Below are 18,071 nucleotides of genomic sequence, written 5' to 3' on the forward strand. Positions count from 1 at the left end.
ATAAAGGCAGCATATGTTTGAAATGTCGTTCTTTTAGTTCAACGAAGTATTCTTAGTGATACGTCTTTATTACACTCCATTAGATTACTTTGTTTCTATTGGAAAAACGTCTACATTTTGCGCCCATAAAACAGACTTATCCAGTCTACTACTTAGGCAGCCTGAGGAGTTTTACACTTTTAACAAGTTTGTTCAAACAAAGTTCACCTCAGATTTCCTGTTGTGTCCACATACAGGTTTGTAGGTAGAAGAAACAAGCAGGTCTGAAAACCTGTCCTTTACATTAGGTTGCATTATGTCGCACTGTTCTGAGTACTACACATTCTGAGGTACACACAACGTATTAACATTCGAGTTGATCCCTTCTCGACAGATGAAAGAAATGAATACAGATGAAAATGACGTTTGCTTGCTATTGAAATACTGCCATGTGAAAGTTAAGTCAACTACCGACAACAGAACGATTGAGGTTTCAAACTTTTTACCTAGTTACATCACAATGATTACCGCATTATTATCGCGAATAAACTTTGCGCTTGGTTGTCGTATGCATTACCAAAAAATCTAAACAATGATGCGGCCTTATGAAGCTACGCCAGAGTAGTAAATTTACTTCTACAATAAATCAAGCGTCTGTCAATGATTGACTTTATCATCTCTTTTGGCCTGTTTCAGGAGTTTATTCGAGGCACTTCGATAGAAAAATATGTGTACTTGAACAATTTTCGAGACGTGACTTGACAGTGTAATTCTTTGAGATTGAAAAAGCACATTAGGAATTGCACCGAAATTTAAAACCATCCTCCTATATGGAGACGCTATGCTAAATTACTCGAGAGCTTTTGCTTTAAGCTCGAGTGTCTGCTGCCCTCGGGCATCCACTTGCAAAACACAAACAGTTTTAAGACCCGTATGTCCATTAAGGGATTTGAAAGTGTAGCCGATTCGAAGTTCCTAATCGGATCGGAGTCTGTGTTTATTCGTCTAAAAGTGCTGCTGTCACATAGGTACTCCTAGCCCTGTGGCCTTTATCAACCACCAATGCCTGGAAACTGAAAGAATTGCTCATATTCGTTAAAGTGTATCCGGTTATTTTCTAAGGCTACCGGACACAGCTGCAAAAACGGCTAAATTTTCGATAAATATCAGCGACATAATGCGTAAAGTTAGTTTGTTTACTTCTATGAATAATGTTTTTTCGTCGTTGTGAGATGTGCATTCAAATTGTAGAGTATTCTATTGATGGCAAAGCAAATACGTTTTGGGGACCAGTGTATATAGATACATACATGAGTAAACAAGTAAAATAAATAATATATGTTTGAATGAAGTTATAGCTAGCTATCATGTCGAACTCATATATTCAGCCCCCGTTCAGTCTAATAGGAAAATATAGTTTGGCTGCAACCAGGTTCATAACCATGAAGAGCAAATTCAACCATTAACTACTAGTCAGACTCTCTTGTTTCTCATTGTTATATATATATATATATATATATATATATATATATATATTGAAAAACTGACAGCCTGTGCGAAATGGGTAACTGATACATTTTCTGGCTCATTTGTAGCTACTATTTTAAAACATAGTTACTTAACTGAACAAGCAGTTTTAACGCATTGATAGTTTATTTGTTCCTTTGAATGATTCTCTTTTTATAAAAAGAAAAACCATAAGAAGTTCAACCAAACTCAGCTTAAACTGTTGTATGTATGGCGCCGTTAGAATTGTTTTGCGGTAAAAAAAATTGGTCTAGTTCCAACAAAAAAGCCAACCAGCAATTTACTTACCGCCACGGAAGCTGCTAATGCAGAAAAACGATGAGATCATTCCAATATTGTTGCAAGTGTTGCAATATGACTTCAGGATGACTCAGTGTCTCACTTGAACATACATCTCTTAGGGTTTTTTGTCCTGTTATATATTGCCACTAGGAAACTTGTGCTGCAACGTTATACGATAACAATTGTAGTTTACCTGATATTGTGCTAGTAAATCAAGTTTCGTGTATTGAATGACAAACTACATTCAAAAAATAGAATAAGAACGAGATATTTCACTAAACCGCGTCAATGCGATTGGCATGACCAATGTCTGAAACTCACAAAGTTGAAATGATGTACCAAGCGTTCCTTCAGAGACCACCAGGGGTTCACAACCCCCTCCCCCCCCCCCCCCCCAAAGGAAACCGGAGCTTCCCCGATTCAAACAGGGAGCCTAAACTTAGCAGTGCCGCATAAGTTTTGGAGAAGACTCAGAACTTCTAAAATGCTTCTGTGTTATTTTTATCTCTTGCTTGAGCGTTGTCTAGGACTTCTGTGCAACGGTCGCCACACCCCGTCATTTGATCTACACCTCTAGAGTTTGTAGGAATCGAATTTGCTATACCCTAATGTGAAAATGATGTCCGATTACAATTAAAATAAACTGTAGTAAATTTATACATCTTTGTATTCTGAAGCCTTCACAGACACACGTTCACTTATTGGTCATGCGCTCGGCCCTGCAAAAAAATAGAATTTGCGATGAAATTCAGATACTGATCTATTACAACCTTCACAGGAATTATCAAAGCTGTGCAAATATGCAAATCGATCAAAATACAAATTCTCGGCAGTAACCCACTCGTCTTCTAATTGATTTGGGCAGTTCAGAAGAACAGAAGAAGGAACAATTCTGAGCAACTTCTACGTATGAGTTACCGTCACTGCTACTACGATCGAGTCTTATTAACGAAAGTGATCGTACGTTTGAGGTGACCTGAGACCGCAAGAGATTAAGAAAAAAAAAACCCGGGTATTAATTTACCAAACGTGGTACCAAATTTCATCTTGCCAACTGAATTGGCATAAGCCGTTTAAATTACTGCGTTATTGGATGACCATTTGTGATATGCGTTTGTCTTCGATAAAAAAAAGGTAGCACATACAGGTGAAATCTCATAACAGCCCGATGTAATCCCAAGTTTGCCGGTGAGATTGGGTGAGTCGATGTCGTAAGTGATCTGCAATCTTTTCGATAAAACGCGACAGGCATTAGGTTCCTTATTTTTTAGGTTTAATTATTTCGTTAGGTTCTCTATGTGAAATATTGTATCAACCGCATAGGTACTGATGATGTTTCAAAATGTCTGCGAAAACTAGGTATTTTGTAAAGCTCAAGTTAACAGGTGATTTAGGCGTTTCGAAGACGCACACAAGCCACAATACGATACTCCTCCTGGAAGGTCTGTGACAGCAACACGGACGAGAGCATGACACTTGTGACGGTTTCCTTCGACCGTCAGGAAATGCTCACCGTGAGTTTATGCCGTCCGACTCTACGGTCACCAGGGAGTGGTCTCAAGCAGTTTCAAGAAGATTGCGCAAGCCTGTTTGATACTAGAAACTAGAAGTCTGGCACAACTAGTCCTGAGTCCTCCATCATGGCAATGCATCTGCTTCACTACTTGTGCAGCAGTTTTCTAAAAAAACAAAAAAAAAACAGTATATGCGTTACTCCAACCACCATACTCGTTGAACTTAGACCCATATACTTTTCCCTGTTCCCAGATTTAAAGAAAAATCTGAAAAAAAGCATCTCGACATGATAGAAGATTCGAAAAAAAAATCGGCTGCCAAGCTGAGAGCTATTCCAATGATTGAATTTATAAACTGGTTTGGGAACTAGAAAAAGCGTGGCTTAAATATATTGTGTCTGGCGGAAACCACTTTGGAGACCACAATTTGAATTGGGACAATTTAATTAATACTTATCAAAACATCTGAAACATCCATGTTTTGTTCAATGTTATATTAACCAATTCCTACTTGTAATAAAGGGAATAAAATATTGTAGGTGGTTTTTTAGGTAAAATTTAAAAGAGCCGCTTTGAAAGATTTGGTTCAAGAGGCACTGAACTTTCTGAATTTTTTCTCCGGTCATGTTCTGGGGCTCTCAGTTTTTTTCTGGAATAAATACCCTTTCTTATATATGTGCATCACTAATCTAACCTCAAATATTAAGAACGAGTTATCGAGTGTAGATTCTGCATGATATCGATCCGTAATTGCGTTAAACCGTTTTCTAAGGACAGTTTGTATCGCTTTTCAGATAACTGAAGGCAGAATCCAAACTTTTCAGAGTCAACATTAACGAAATCCTAACATTTGTGCACAATCGTTCATGGGATGAAATCCCTCAGTCCTAGTAGCCCCGCAATAAACAACGGCGCTTGTAGCACCCAGTCCCTATATATTACGAAGAACTAAGTTATTAAATGTTACGAACAAATACTGTAATACTAAAAATAAAGCTAAAAACTTAACTCATCGGAAAAATCTTAGTATGCTTGGTGGGCGAATTTGGAACCTCGTGTCTTTGACGGCCGTATAAATTTTCTAGTTCGTTCGTACAGTCAGTAATTTCTGCAGATTTTTCAAGTTTGCAATGCTTCATGGAATCCATCCCTGTATGTTTCGAAGTATAAAACGTGACAAAAAAATCACGTACAAAATATGCACAACAGACGTATTCACACAACGAAAAAAAACACATGGATATAATAAAAAACTACCGCGGCTGTAGCAAAAGCGTGAGGCTCTCAAAGAGGTGAAAATATATCATTTCAGTTGCATAAATTATATTAAAAAATATGTTTTTCTTAATGACTGTGCGAATACGGCCCATAGGTTACAATTAGACAAGACAAACAGCTCCGAAGTCGTATTTCTTATGTGTTTCTAGAAGCAATGTGCATACATAGAAGCAGTGATAAAGGAAAAGCATTAAACAGAAATAAAAGAAGAAGCGTTTTCTGGGACGACGGGCAATCCGCCGTCTGTTTTACCTGTTTTTTTAAAGGTACGATTTAAATCTTGAAGCTGAGTCTATACTAATAATTCTTCGATGGTGACGTTTAAACTTATGACTCAAACTAAATTTATTAAATGCGGGCGCTTAAATTTTGTTCTTTGAAAGAAAATGAATAACCGATTTTTTGCTAATTTTTCTTCAGTATCTTTTTATCAAAACTTACGATGATAATGTAAGTCATCAACTATATTTTAATAAATATTTGAGCTATATCGCATGTTTTTTATTTAATTTATATGTTTTTTTTATATTTAATTTAAATATGTCTCAACCACAAGCGTTTCGCTCTGAGATCGTCCAATACGCCCGTTTTGCCAGAAGTGAGGCTAAAAAACTTCGGAAGAACTTCCGTTCGCGCTGGACACTGAGCGACTTACGACTGATATTTTTTCCTATGCGTTTTTCGTATGCTTCTTTTAAACGAGCATTTGTGAAAATTGGAACTGTGACAAGATAAAATGTCGCATCCAACCTCGGCTGGTAAGCAATCTGTCCGAACACGATACGACCAGCATTCAGTAATCAGATTTGGTAGGCTATAAATGTAATCTTAAATATATACTTATAATTCCATATGGAAATTTAGCATTTGTTGGTACCGTTACCCCCGAGCTTTCACTGCTTGATGCGTTCATCAAGCCCAAAAAAAGCGTTCTATTTTACATGTATGTAGCCTGAGGCTTAGGCTGCAACTGTTTCATAGGTAAAGCTATTAGTAACAGTCGAGTGTCTGAGTTACTGCTATGGACACGTGCATCGCTGCACGTTTATTCGTGGGATGAAAGCTATTTTCTGTGCGCTAGTTGACTTCAGTGCGTGAACTGTTGGGAAAGCTACAAAGCACTTGAGCCCGCGTGTATTACCACGATAACAGCGCCATTTCCTGTTGCTTGCATAAACGAGTCGGGCGTCCTTAAAAAACAGCACCGGCAAACAATCTCCGAAACCATATGAGTCGTATTTTCAAGATCTTTTAGATCTAGAGAATAGCAGGCAGCAGCAATGTATCGACCTCACGGATAGCCATTTGCCAACCCTGACGCGTGAGCCGAGTCAAATTAACCCGCTGAATTGAACGAAACATGAAGGCCTGCTGTGGGGCATTTTGACCGAAGGCAGTCAACAACGAGATACGACATACTTTTGCGTTTCAGCCTGTGCCACCGAAACGATAATTTTTCCACGCAATTACACGTGACGAGACAACGTAGCTTAGAATAACCTGTACCACATGAATTCGTATCAGCGATACGGAGGAGTCTGTAGTCAAATGGGTGATGGATGTGCGAACGAGCGCAGCTAGTATGAAAGACATCCCCTTATATAAAGGTTACAAGTTGCATTACCAAGTTACATCAGGCCACTATATGTAAGTCAATAAGTATATACGAAATACTATGGTAGTCTATAGCGTTTCAACAGTCCTTCAAAAATAGAAGTCGCAAGCTTTCTGGCGGCCGCAACATTCTCCGCTAACAAATACTAAATGTAGTAAGCAACGCCATCTTGGCTGTTATCGTCACGTTAATAATCCAGTACCACAGTAACTACAGGAATACCTTTTCAATTGCCCTAGTATACCCATTTTGATAGCCTGTCATAATACTACGACATCAAACACCTACGTTCCTGTAACGGCTATGAATACATCAGAAGGTTTACCAAATGGGCTAACCATGAGACGGTTTATCTATATATATATTATGAATAATGTTATATAATGAATTCGTATAAAATTATGTAGCAATTCGACTCGTTTATAACGTAAAATATATTGTAGCGGTTTAGGTGTAGCAATAAACATTTTAACAAACCAAATTTACAAAACAAAAATTACAAAACAAAGTATAACGTGTGTGCTTTCGCTCTCCACCCTCGCTCCCCGGCCGCGTTGAAAACTTCTCTATGCGCTGTATCCTGCAACATCAACGAATACATTTTGTGTCTAGATCCCTTCAGCCAACGTAATAAGGATATACCGACAACGAAAGGGCTCAAAAATAGGATTATTCATTGCTTTGAACAAGTGGGAACGACCTAACCTAAGGACCTTACATTCAGACGATGAAAAGGCCGAATGGATTACGCTGAAGACAGCTGCTCTGCATAAAGAGTAAAATTGATCGCTTGTGTTTTAACCGATCAAGGAGACTCGTAGTGAGCAGAAACGTAGAGACTATATAGTCTATACGGCAATACAAATCCCGGTAAGCAAAATATTTTCTAACCGAACTTCGACAATTATGTCTTTTTCAGTTTTCAAGTTTCCTTTTCAGGGTAGATATGAAACAATTTTTATTGTACACACTGAGCGGAAAATCGATAACCTGGCCGACTGAACTGAGGAGTTATTGGTGATAGATATTGAATCACATGTTACGCAAGACTAACAACCACCGTGTGACCCTTTCTTTCACGAACTTGGCTGATAGTAGACACTGCCACCACTGCAAAAAATTATTCACTAATGTCATAAAATACATAAAACAGACTTCCATATTATAGTACAAACGTCAATAGTGTGCACAGCGCTGACCCTTCCAGGTGTACTATGGAGGGATTATCGGATCCTCACGCTCAAGTTCCAATCACAAGTTATTTATCCTCAGATAAGATAAAAAATATACATGCTTCTTTATACGATTGAAATTATTGTAAAAACGTATAATAGTAGTCGACATCATCGTGGTTAACGTCAATCTCGCGCTTCCCTTGTACTTTTTTTAAATATGAGACATGTTACTTGCACATAACCGTTTAAGCTATCATCGGACGAATTCTAATTTGCGAATCACTAGCATCCGAAAATGATGATGGTGATTTGAAAATACCGAGTTGTGTCTTAGAGTTCAATGGCACAGATAGTTCGCCGTATTAACCTTGTATCCGGCGAAGGACATGTTATCAGAAACACAGTGAACCGCTCGAAAATTCATCTCATGCAAGACCCCACGCGAAGATTATATGCATGAATAACGTGGCCTAATGCCTGAATAGCGACGTGTTTAAAGTTGTGGTTGAAGCCTGCCGATTTTAAAGTTTACGACTATTAGGACTTCGATGTAAATTTCAACACCACGCCTGTTCACCTCAGTCAAATGATAGGGTAAAAAGTGGACGATAGGCGCCGCATGAAACGTAAATAGAAAACAACGAAGTTGTTATTCGAATGAAGTACTTCTATCGAAAATGAACGAGTTATGCTTGTGAATAGGTTACCTCGCATTCGATATTCAACTACCTAATGGTAATGTGTAATTGTGTGAACACAGGGCAAGGCAATAACCGATTTCTGTAATACTCATTACGAGTCTAGAAAATTGCTACTACAGATTCTTCGTTTTATCAACGGGAACCTCCAGATCTGTGAAACGCTCAGTTATTCAAACGGTCAGCTAAATCCAGAAAGCATAAGGAAAAAAATTCGATAAACCATGTAGTGTTTTTAAATTGTGTTTGCTGTCATACATCGAACCCTGGCAATTGCGGCCCACGCACCTAGTTAGATTTTTTTTACTACGAGCACTCAAGATACGAATTTTGTCGAGGTTGATACCTCAGGCAAAGTTGTTCGAGGCTCACATATATGCGAATAGGTAAGAGCATGCGTGGAAAAAAGTTTTTCCAACTCGTCGAAAATGTTATTTTGGTGTAAAGCGATATGGCTGCGTGGTTAGAGCTCAGCATTGGTCTAGCCGGAGACCATTTAGAAATTTGCATTTTCCTCTGAAAGCAAAACACCGGACTTTTTCCCAGCGCTTCATCAGCTGCGCATCCTATGCAAGCTTCGAACAACGAAGGAAAGCAACGTATTTTAGCAGACGTCGTCTATCGTCTAGGCGAGAGTCTGCGGTACCCATTGAAGAGTGCAGCCTGTAACTCAGTGATGATATCCGTTCTTTTTTTTCAGGTCACACCTACGTTTAACTAAATACTTTTATATATATATACTTTTATAATTTTGAAAGCAAGTCAAATCCAACGACGGTGTTCGCGCATATCTTCTAGTGAACTCGCATAGCATCGTGCAAATTTACATACTTGCTACTACATACTGGTTTGCTATGAGATGGATTATCGTGTCAATATCGGACACGTTAGGGAGTATTATTGAGAATAGGTACCGCCTAAATTTACTTCGTAAATACTTGATTGCAGTAATCAAGTTCAGATGTTTTTGCAACAGCAAACTTGACAGCACAGGAACATTCGTAGATTACAAAAAAACGAGCCTTAAATCCCAATACATTACACACAAATCGCCATAATGACGCGCCGGTCAGTATGAAATACGATGGAGTAAACTAATTTTCTCAAACTTACAAACTCAAACAGGCTTAGCTAGCTTTTATTTTCAATCCAAGTGTGCACCGCTAGTATTTGACTTTCTGCCATCTCAATAATAACTTGTTCCGCTACCGCAGACCAAAGACGTGTCGAGCGATAATTTCGGCATCATGTTGATATTTCGATAAAAGTTGACAATAACAATGGTAATCTGTAGCGGTCACATCTGGCGCACGACAAAGCCTGGAACTGTGACGTTTTTATCGCTGCCTGTGATTTTTGCGATGTAAAGTCGAAGGTTGTTGGAAAATACAAGTGCTTTACTTCTGTTTACTAATTTTAGCTGATTAATTCAGGAGTTTTTCGGTCACCGCCTCCAGTTGTTGACGATCCGCTTTAAGAAACGGGTCAGAACTCATGATGACGTTATGGGTCACACGCCCATTTTCTGCACAAAGAATTTTCTACAGCCATAGATCTGCTTTACACTATGTCCTGCCCGTCCAGTTGCACCGATCACTGATGCAATCGTTTGCGATTATCGTAGAAGATGTAATTTCCATCACAAGTCAGTGCAAAGATGGCTCCCTGTTATGACGTGAGAGCAAAGAAAAGCAGATCTCCCTGTATCTGTTTTGAATCCTCGCTCAAATCATGCAGCATCCATTCGCCCGATTTTCGACCTTATTCATTTGACCGAAGTAAACATGTATGTGGTATACTCATATACATCAAACCCAAATTCTAACACCTTGAGACGAAACGGCTTTTACAGCAGTTCTAAACTTTTAATTGCTCACCTTCACAAGGACTCTTTGACAAGACCCATCTTTGATTTAATAATGTTCTTTCAGAATTATTTTAAACCAACGGCTCGCGGTGTTTCTAGCTGTAGAACCTTCACCAAAATCAAGGTTTATATATACGAACCGTCCAAGAGGCTGTAGTCGTGAGATGGTGTTCATACCCGTAAATCAGTCAAGTTCTTTTTATTTTCTGTAATCTCGTACCAAACGTTTAGTGCATAAATTCTAGTAAGCGATATGTAATAGCTGAAAAATGGTTGAGCATTTCTGAAAAATATAGACGATATTTCTACATTGCTTAGCTGTTTAATTGTTCGGATAGCCTAATGTTTACCTCAAATCTTGAACGTAAAGGTCAGTTACCTACTGAGATAACGAAAGAACCTTAAGAGGGCAACTGCAATACAATGACGGTTTAACCCTAAAGGAGGCTAATTGAAAGCTGAGATAGCTCATTTATGATAGTGGAACGTCTGAATCGGGTTAACTAAACAATCGCAGGATAACAACACGGCAGTGACCTTGAAGTACCAAGGAAGCAATCTGTGTTGCAACAGGATGACAGGACAACTGTACCAAATAGAGAATACCGCTTTAGGCCAGGCAAATCTAAGCTCACTATACGTTGGATCCGAATAATAGCATAACAGTGTTGGCCCACCTAACGTGTGTCCTTGAGGAGTGTATTCTGTAGCCCAAGCAGGCAAAAGCAGCCAGACATTAGCAATAGTTATCCGATACCGATATGACATCTTGGGTAATTGGATAAAATTTTTCCTCCTCTTTTTTCGTTATTGAATATTTATTTTAAGAATATAATAAATTCGGTAATATTTAGTCAGAAGAACTTGCTTACGTACGCTGTTTTTCCAGGTTTCTGGTAAACGTTGCATTTCTTATCGTCGTATTTGTAGCATATGGACCAGCCATCTTTTGACTTTTCCAGTGGTTTCGCAGATATGTGTCACTTAGAGAGTATTTACGGATTGCATTATTTGGACTCGATGAAAAATGATTTGGAAAATTCTTTGGGCAGAGATAAAATTCTTACCTCTTTTCTGTATACACCGACTAAAAAATACGCTGCTAATGAACTTCAATAGAAATTACCTTTTCTTTGACTTATGCAACTATTGGGTTTTCCTTTTCACATAAGATTATCGCTCCGAAGCATGTTTTTCTAACGGTTGTACCGCAAGGCAACCTTATATTGCACTGAAACGTACCAGAATGTTGTCTGAAACACCGTATTTAATTAAAAAAAAAAAAAAAAAAGAATAAAAACACTGATAGGAATATATAGCGCGGAACAGATTCATGATAAAAACAATCGATGGGTTTTAGCTGCATTCTTCTTTGGATTGAGATCGAGCTGCGAAGGTTAATTTGCTCATCTTAGCTACGGTACAGAATATTACTACAATATGTGTACATAAGAAGCATCTTGCGGTGATTCATGTGATAAGCCTATAAAGCTACCGATTAGCCTTAATATAGTCCTGCTATTGCAATACTGAGCTAATAAGCGGGAAAAAAACGGAGTCCAAGGTTACGACGAATGTTGATAGTCGTTTAAGAATTTTTTTGGGCTAAGCTAAAATATCAATATTCAACCCTAAGTCATCAGTCCTACAGTCTTCACAAAAGTGGATATTAAGTAAGACACGCAAAGTATTCTTATGGCTATTTCTTAAACTGCCGAAGGAGTGTTGGAAGGATGAACACCATAAACTTCCGATAACTCTAAGTGTTGGGCGTAGGCAGCTAAAATGTCTATGAACGGCAAACTGAACGTGTTGAGTTTTTTTGGGCCTGTTTATTTAAAATGGTTTTAGGACTGTTTTACGATTTGTGGCTTTTGGGACATAAGACAAGGTCGTAACGCGCAATTTCGGTTGCGTGACCACGCATCCTATACGTGCGTCCCTCCAGTATTATAGGCCTGTTGGTGCGATTTTTTCCTCTACTAGAAGGCATGTTTTTCATCAAGCCCCTAACAACCTGACACATTGTTATGTCCCGCCCGTGGTTTTTTTTACCTACAAGCTTATATCCTCTGTCTTATTTGTACCTAAGCCTTTAGCGGACCTCAGGTTACACTCTCCCTCTACTTGAATTTTAGCTTTCCTTCACATTAAGAGGATCGCACGTTAACATATTGGTGTTCATCACTAAGGAAATATCTTTTCGTATGAAAAATATCCGTATCAATGTTTTACGCGAATGTCTGTATAGAAGCACGCATTTTAGGCAAAATTAATTTTCGACACCACTCCCGCTATTGCCTCAGCCATTGGCAACAACGTGCTCTTTCGGTTTCTGCCTTTTTGCCATCGATCGGTGGGACACCGCCGAAAACGTAAATGAAAATTGACTTTAATATATAGAGGAATAAAAAAAGAACCAATTAATCTACAAGGCAGTATGAAATACGTATATTGATTGTAGCACAACACTAGAACAAATACACACAAAGTGAAATAAATAAAAAACAGTCCACCTGAACTACCTTCCCAGTTTCCAGACTAATTGTATCTGCGCAGCTTAGATCTTATAGTGTCAGTCTACTTATTGGTGATTTTATGGCAGGATGACGCCTTAATTTTTCAGTAATTTATTTAATAATTACTATTGATAATAATTAACTAAAATTAAAATGAAACTATCTGCCGACAGGGTAGGTCTTTATTGGGGCATAGGATATAATCGAGATCGCCCGATAGTCTGATCGCAATAATGGCATTGTAATTGCACCGAATTTTCTTAGAAACAGCATAGTTTATAATTTATCAGTATATTCCATCATGATAAATATAGGTTAGATTTGCATGACATGTATTGTCGAGAACTTTACATGAGCCTGCTGGGTACGTGGCTTCCGTAGACTACCATTCGTAGGGAGTCCAGATGAGATTTGCAATAGGTTGCGGCTTTTAAAGGCCACGAGGTTCGAGTATCAACTGGGACACGGGACACATGGGTTTTCCGCATTACCAAAATACTAACATACACTCTTTTGATTTAGGACTCGTGTTGAAACTCCATCAAGATGGCAAAGTGCCTAGGACGGTTGTGTTTGTGTACTCTGAGGGAATGGGTCTTATCGAACCCAGACATTTCAGAACTCAGATCGCATTGTTAGCTTGTTCGATCCGAGATTTCAAGAGATCTACTATTGATATTCTAGCCAACGTAGAGATACATTATACGATGGAACTGTGCCGTTGCAACGGACACGTAAATCCAATCAGTTGATAATAATGGAATCGCACCACGAAGAATTGTCGACTGTAAATAGAATCCACTTCTTTCCTTACGTATGTATTAAAACGGCTTTACCATCACAACACGCACTCGTATATTACTAGTCAAATAGTAACACCGCCATAACGAGAACAACAACAACAGATTATTGTTTTCCTATTGTTTTTTTTTTATTATTGTCGTTCGCCTTTGCTGCGTGTGATACAGTGTGGCGGTTGTGTTTTTCAAATCATGCTTGACATTAAGCGATTCTATATAACTGCATTGTATCGTGTGGATAGATAGTTCTGGCGATAATGAGTACGACAAACTTCATCATTCACTTGATTTGCTTAGGCCTACAGCGAACCGAACAAAGGTTGAGACTATCAGACATATATAATTTTGTAGGCAAACACTTGAAGCATTACTCGTTATTTTACAGATATCATTCAAGGCTGTCTATAGAAATAGAGGCAATATATAAATGTAGTGGTTACTATGTGCCCTGAGTAGGTATTATTACCCCCTGCGCCGTACTGTTCTGGCCTAGCTGTTCTAACTTGCTGATCAATTTCAGTCAGATACTACTTTGATAAGCACTCCCTATACGACACTGCCAAAACATGCATAAAATCAAGCATTGCTCCGAATCACAGCTGGTAGCCTCAGCGTTTCGAATGCGAACACCCTTACAGAATGCGCCGCAATCGATCGAAGAGGACTACGTTAAAATGTCACAGTTGATAGGTTAGTTCAGTTTGAAAACAAGACACCAAGCATCGTTTAGGAAATGATCTGGCAAGCAATGCTGGGCAGAACCGCCATCAAAAAACGATACGAATCATACAATGGCGTCAAACGAAATAGGCAGAACAAGACCTACCGCTGTTTTTGAGTCTTTCGGCAAAAAATAGCTCTAAGGCATTCTATTGACGTCTCTGCAAACAATAATGGACAATACCTGTTGGCCTGATATCTGGAATATCTTCGTTAAGCATGAGATCCATCAACTTAATGAATAGGCGGGTACGACAAAAGGCACGTATCTGTTCTTGGTAGAATAGATCAGAGCAACCTGCACGAACCGGTTCGTGTACGCGAATATCGTTACGACTTTGTTATTATGCGACATTAAAGCGTCCGCTCTCCAACAAAACCCGTTCTAGTCTGACAAATAGCCGATAGTATTTTCTAGCTAGCTTTTTAGTTTAGTTACATCCTGCTTCTCGCATACTGTAATACTATCCTATCGAGCTCCTATGAAACCAATAGAGGAAACTCAGTTTTTTTTTTATATCAATAACATAATTTACTTTGTACCATTTATTCGCCCATGTGTGTATTTAATAAATAAGGATGCTTCATCTGAAATCCTTCAGAGAACATTTGTTCTTTGTCCTAACATGTAATAGATTTTGCTTAGTTAGGGTGCCACATGAATAAGGTCACAGGCATTTTCACTCAGTACGTGTAAAGCCTTTGTAGCATTGTCTACGTGTATGACCCTCAACTGCATACAGCTTGCGTGCAAACTAGATTTAAAACATCACTGTTTTTTTGTACGATAAAGCCGAACTAACAAACGATGACTCTAAAATACGATTCTCATTTGATGGTCATTAACATTGTTTCCGCGGTCTACTTTTAGATAAGTACTTTCTTGGGCACGTAACACTTGTATTCAGTTGTAAATAAATAAATAAAATATAAATGTCGTCTCTTTCTCCGGCCATTATTATGCTATTAAGATTTCGCTTGCAACGACCGTCGTCTGACTGCTATTCAGCTAGGATTTTAGGTAGTAGCGATCAATATCTTGTTCTGAAAATCGTGTTTCGTTGACTGATGTCGCTTACCTACGGAAGCGGATCAAAGCTTTCCTCTCGCTTATCTCTCATTTTTCGTGATCTTTTAAAGATTAGAGTGACGCTTTCGCGTTGAGTTTTTGGTACACGACTTTACGAGCAGTGACATTGAGCTGTATGGGCTTGCAAATTCGCTAAGCTAAGCAATAAGTTATTTTACCTGTCTATTCTCCGAGCTTATGATTTGAAATTTGCACCGTTGTTGATATAGCATGTCACCTTAAGATACATACTCGTATAAATATATGCCAAGATGAAATGGTAGAAGGTTGATTTCTGGTTAAGAAAATGAATCACTCGTTTGTATGAACATCTGTGACCTCTTTTAAAGGGTCAGTACTTCAGCTACTTATTTGATTTTCTCCAGTAGTCTTACGTGAAGGAAGAACAGGCATTTTTTAGCTGCTTGGTTAACTACTTATGTAGGCGTATGTTGAAAACGGTCCCGGACGTATACGAGGCTTACTTGTATACGATCAAGCCGCGTTTTTCTGGCTTTTCTAGTATTAGTCCGCAATTGCTTAAGCCGCGTCCAGAGTATGAAAATAAGTATAAGCTAGCTACCCCTGTCGCTTCTTTTGTAGTTCTCATAATGCATAAACTGCTGATCGTCCATATGTACAGTACTATAGCACTCCCCTTATGGTACATGGAAATACTCATTGTGGTGGTGCATGATGATTGTACTGTTAGGAGAATTATTCAGAAAATATCAAACACATATTATTTGGAGATAAACAATTATTTACTAGCTATAATTTATCATTTATCTCCGAAAGCTTAAACATAACTAGGCAGCTCCACGAACTAGCAGAAGATGTCCAGGACATTCTCGCAGCCAACGTTAGCCCCGATAAGCTTTCCTGACCGCCAGTTGTAGCAGTACGCCACTTATGATAATGCGCTTGGATTATCTTTAGTCCTAGAATAAAGAATGAGGTAATTATTCACGCTGCTTCATGAGGATCATTTTTCTCCTTCTGTCATGAAATAGGAACGAAATGGAAGGAGCATTGTGTTAGCTTCAAGGAACTTCATTAATCAAGGTTAACCGATTTACCTTCTATGACCTACATTCCAAACGACTAAACCGCTGCTGGAAAAGTAAACGTATAGAGGAAGATTTAAGCTTACGTAGATAGCTACGGCAGCTTGTTTGCGGCTATCGAGCGACGCTGCATTGGCGACATTTCAATTATCGAAGACCGACATACGCCAAAACGCTGTTAGGTTCTAACTAACCGCATCAAACAAATGGACCGGAGTATCGAGGATGTTACAGGCAAAAAAAATTAGACGCTACTTTCGTAATCCTAGGGAAATTTTACACAAATCAGATGTTATATAAAAAAATTGAAATCCTTTACTTTATGAAAACATAGAAATATTATATCACTCTTCAGATAAAGTTGTAAATGGCTGGACCCTTCCAGTCTAGTCATTTCTAAGCGTCTCTATTGATATAAAATTTGAAGGCTGCATCTCATATTCATGCCTAGGCCCTTGAAAATCAGTAATTTGGATTCCTTAGGCAACCAACATAGGTGCGGAGTTAACCATAATCGACACAGTTTGCTATCCCATACGACCAAACACACACGCGGATATCAAATGGACTTTGAAAAATCAAATGATTCTTTTAGAGATCCAACCATCTACTCAACGAATAGATATATATTCTTATTATATATTTCCTGTAAGTAATCTTTCCGGCCAATTTTAGTTTTTGTTTCCATGATCTTGTTAAATAATGGAGAACTTATATAGCCTTAATCGATAGACATTGCAGTTAGGTGTGCCAGTATAGGATCTCAATCTCAAACAAACCTGCATCTACGTAGATGAGATTAAAACAAACAAGATATTTTTTTTTGTCGTCAAAGTGTCCTTGGCTTTTTTAAAAACTTGTTTGGCCAGCATTATCTATTGCAGCAAAAGCGTATCGGCCAGAAATTTAAATTTGTTTAGGTAAGCATTTTTCTATATTGAAAAAATACGGCGAGAACAATGGATAAAGACGCATGCTCTATGCTATACAGGCTCTATGCTCTTCTAACAAAGTAGCTTCTTTACGGAAATGATCTGAAATAAATATGAACAAATGAATATTAGACTACCTTTAACTTTGGTGAGAAGTGGGCGAAGCATCCTCTGGAAGTTGATTGTACTGTTACACAATTCAGTTATAATAACCCCTACACTTTAGTCAGATGCACATAGGCTGTTCAGCGAAACTGAACGTTAACACGAGACTCATTTAGCAATAAACAATTTTAGTAAAATGCAAATACACCACTTTTGGTAGGTTCTACGCTAAGGAGGCGTCGTGGAAAATACGAACGTAACAGATTAAAGCTCACATTGTTCCCCATGGATTTTGATCAGCTACATATAACCGGATGACTAATCAGTGCCCGATCAATACTCTGAAATTTTCGATAACCCTTATTTATAGAGTGGAATTACTAGGATACTACAAGCAGATCTCTAAGATAGACGATTTTTTAATTACGCGCCATTAACAGACGAAAGGTGATGGGCTATACTGCAGAATTTAGAAGAAAAGTAGTTTCGAAATATCGAAATCAACCCTCAACCGTCAAGTTTTTGTTATCCAAAACACACATAAATGGTAAGTATACGGCTGTCCAGAAGTTGGCTAAGCGCTGAAACAAGTGTCTTACATTACAAATTACAGGGGAGTACTTCTAACACATATTAAAAAATCCTTGATTGATTCTTGCTCCGCTAGCTCATAAGTTCAATTTCGAAATCTGATGCATGCGCTTGTAACAGCCTAATCTATTGTTTATATTTAAACGAATTTGCAAGTCCGGTAATCTCTATGCGGGTTGTGCGGTTATCAGGATGGGGGACACACCTTACGGGCCCCGTAGGAATATCCTAAATGGCGGAATTTTTGAGGCATTTCTTCGAGGGTCAACTGAAGACTCTTCAAACACTGTAATTAGCATAATTCTCTCCTCCTTTATATAGATTTAGTAACTG

General features: G+C 38.4%; 1 long non-coding RNA gene across 2 annotated transcripts; it reads right to left on the reverse strand.

Moving 5' to 3' along the window:
* Positions 1-643: 643 nt before the first annotated feature.
* LOC111271518 (uncharacterized) lies at positions 644-14,522 on the reverse strand. 2 transcript variants are annotated; one of them, XR_015315359.1, is made up of 6 exons: positions 14,159-14,522; positions 3,302-3,467; positions 2,934-3,015; positions 2,449-2,507; positions 1,795-1,948; positions 644-1,052 (listed from the first exon to the last, which is right to left on the reverse strand). It is a non-coding gene; the product is annotated as an uncharacterized LOC111271518 (long non-coding RNA). The 2 variants fall into 2 exon arrangements; XR_002686918.2 differs by having other exon boundaries at positions 3,200-3,467.
* Between the last annotated feature and the right edge of the window lie 3,549 nt (positions 14,523-18,071).

Source organism: Varroa jacobsoni, unplaced genomic scaffold, assembly GCF_002532875.2.
Source record: "Varroa jacobsoni isolate VJ856 unplaced genomic scaffold, vjacob_1.0 contig00726, whole genome shotgun sequence".
Lineage (NCBI taxonomy): Eukaryota > Metazoa > Arthropoda > Arachnida > Mesostigmata > Varroidae > Varroa > Varroa jacobsoni.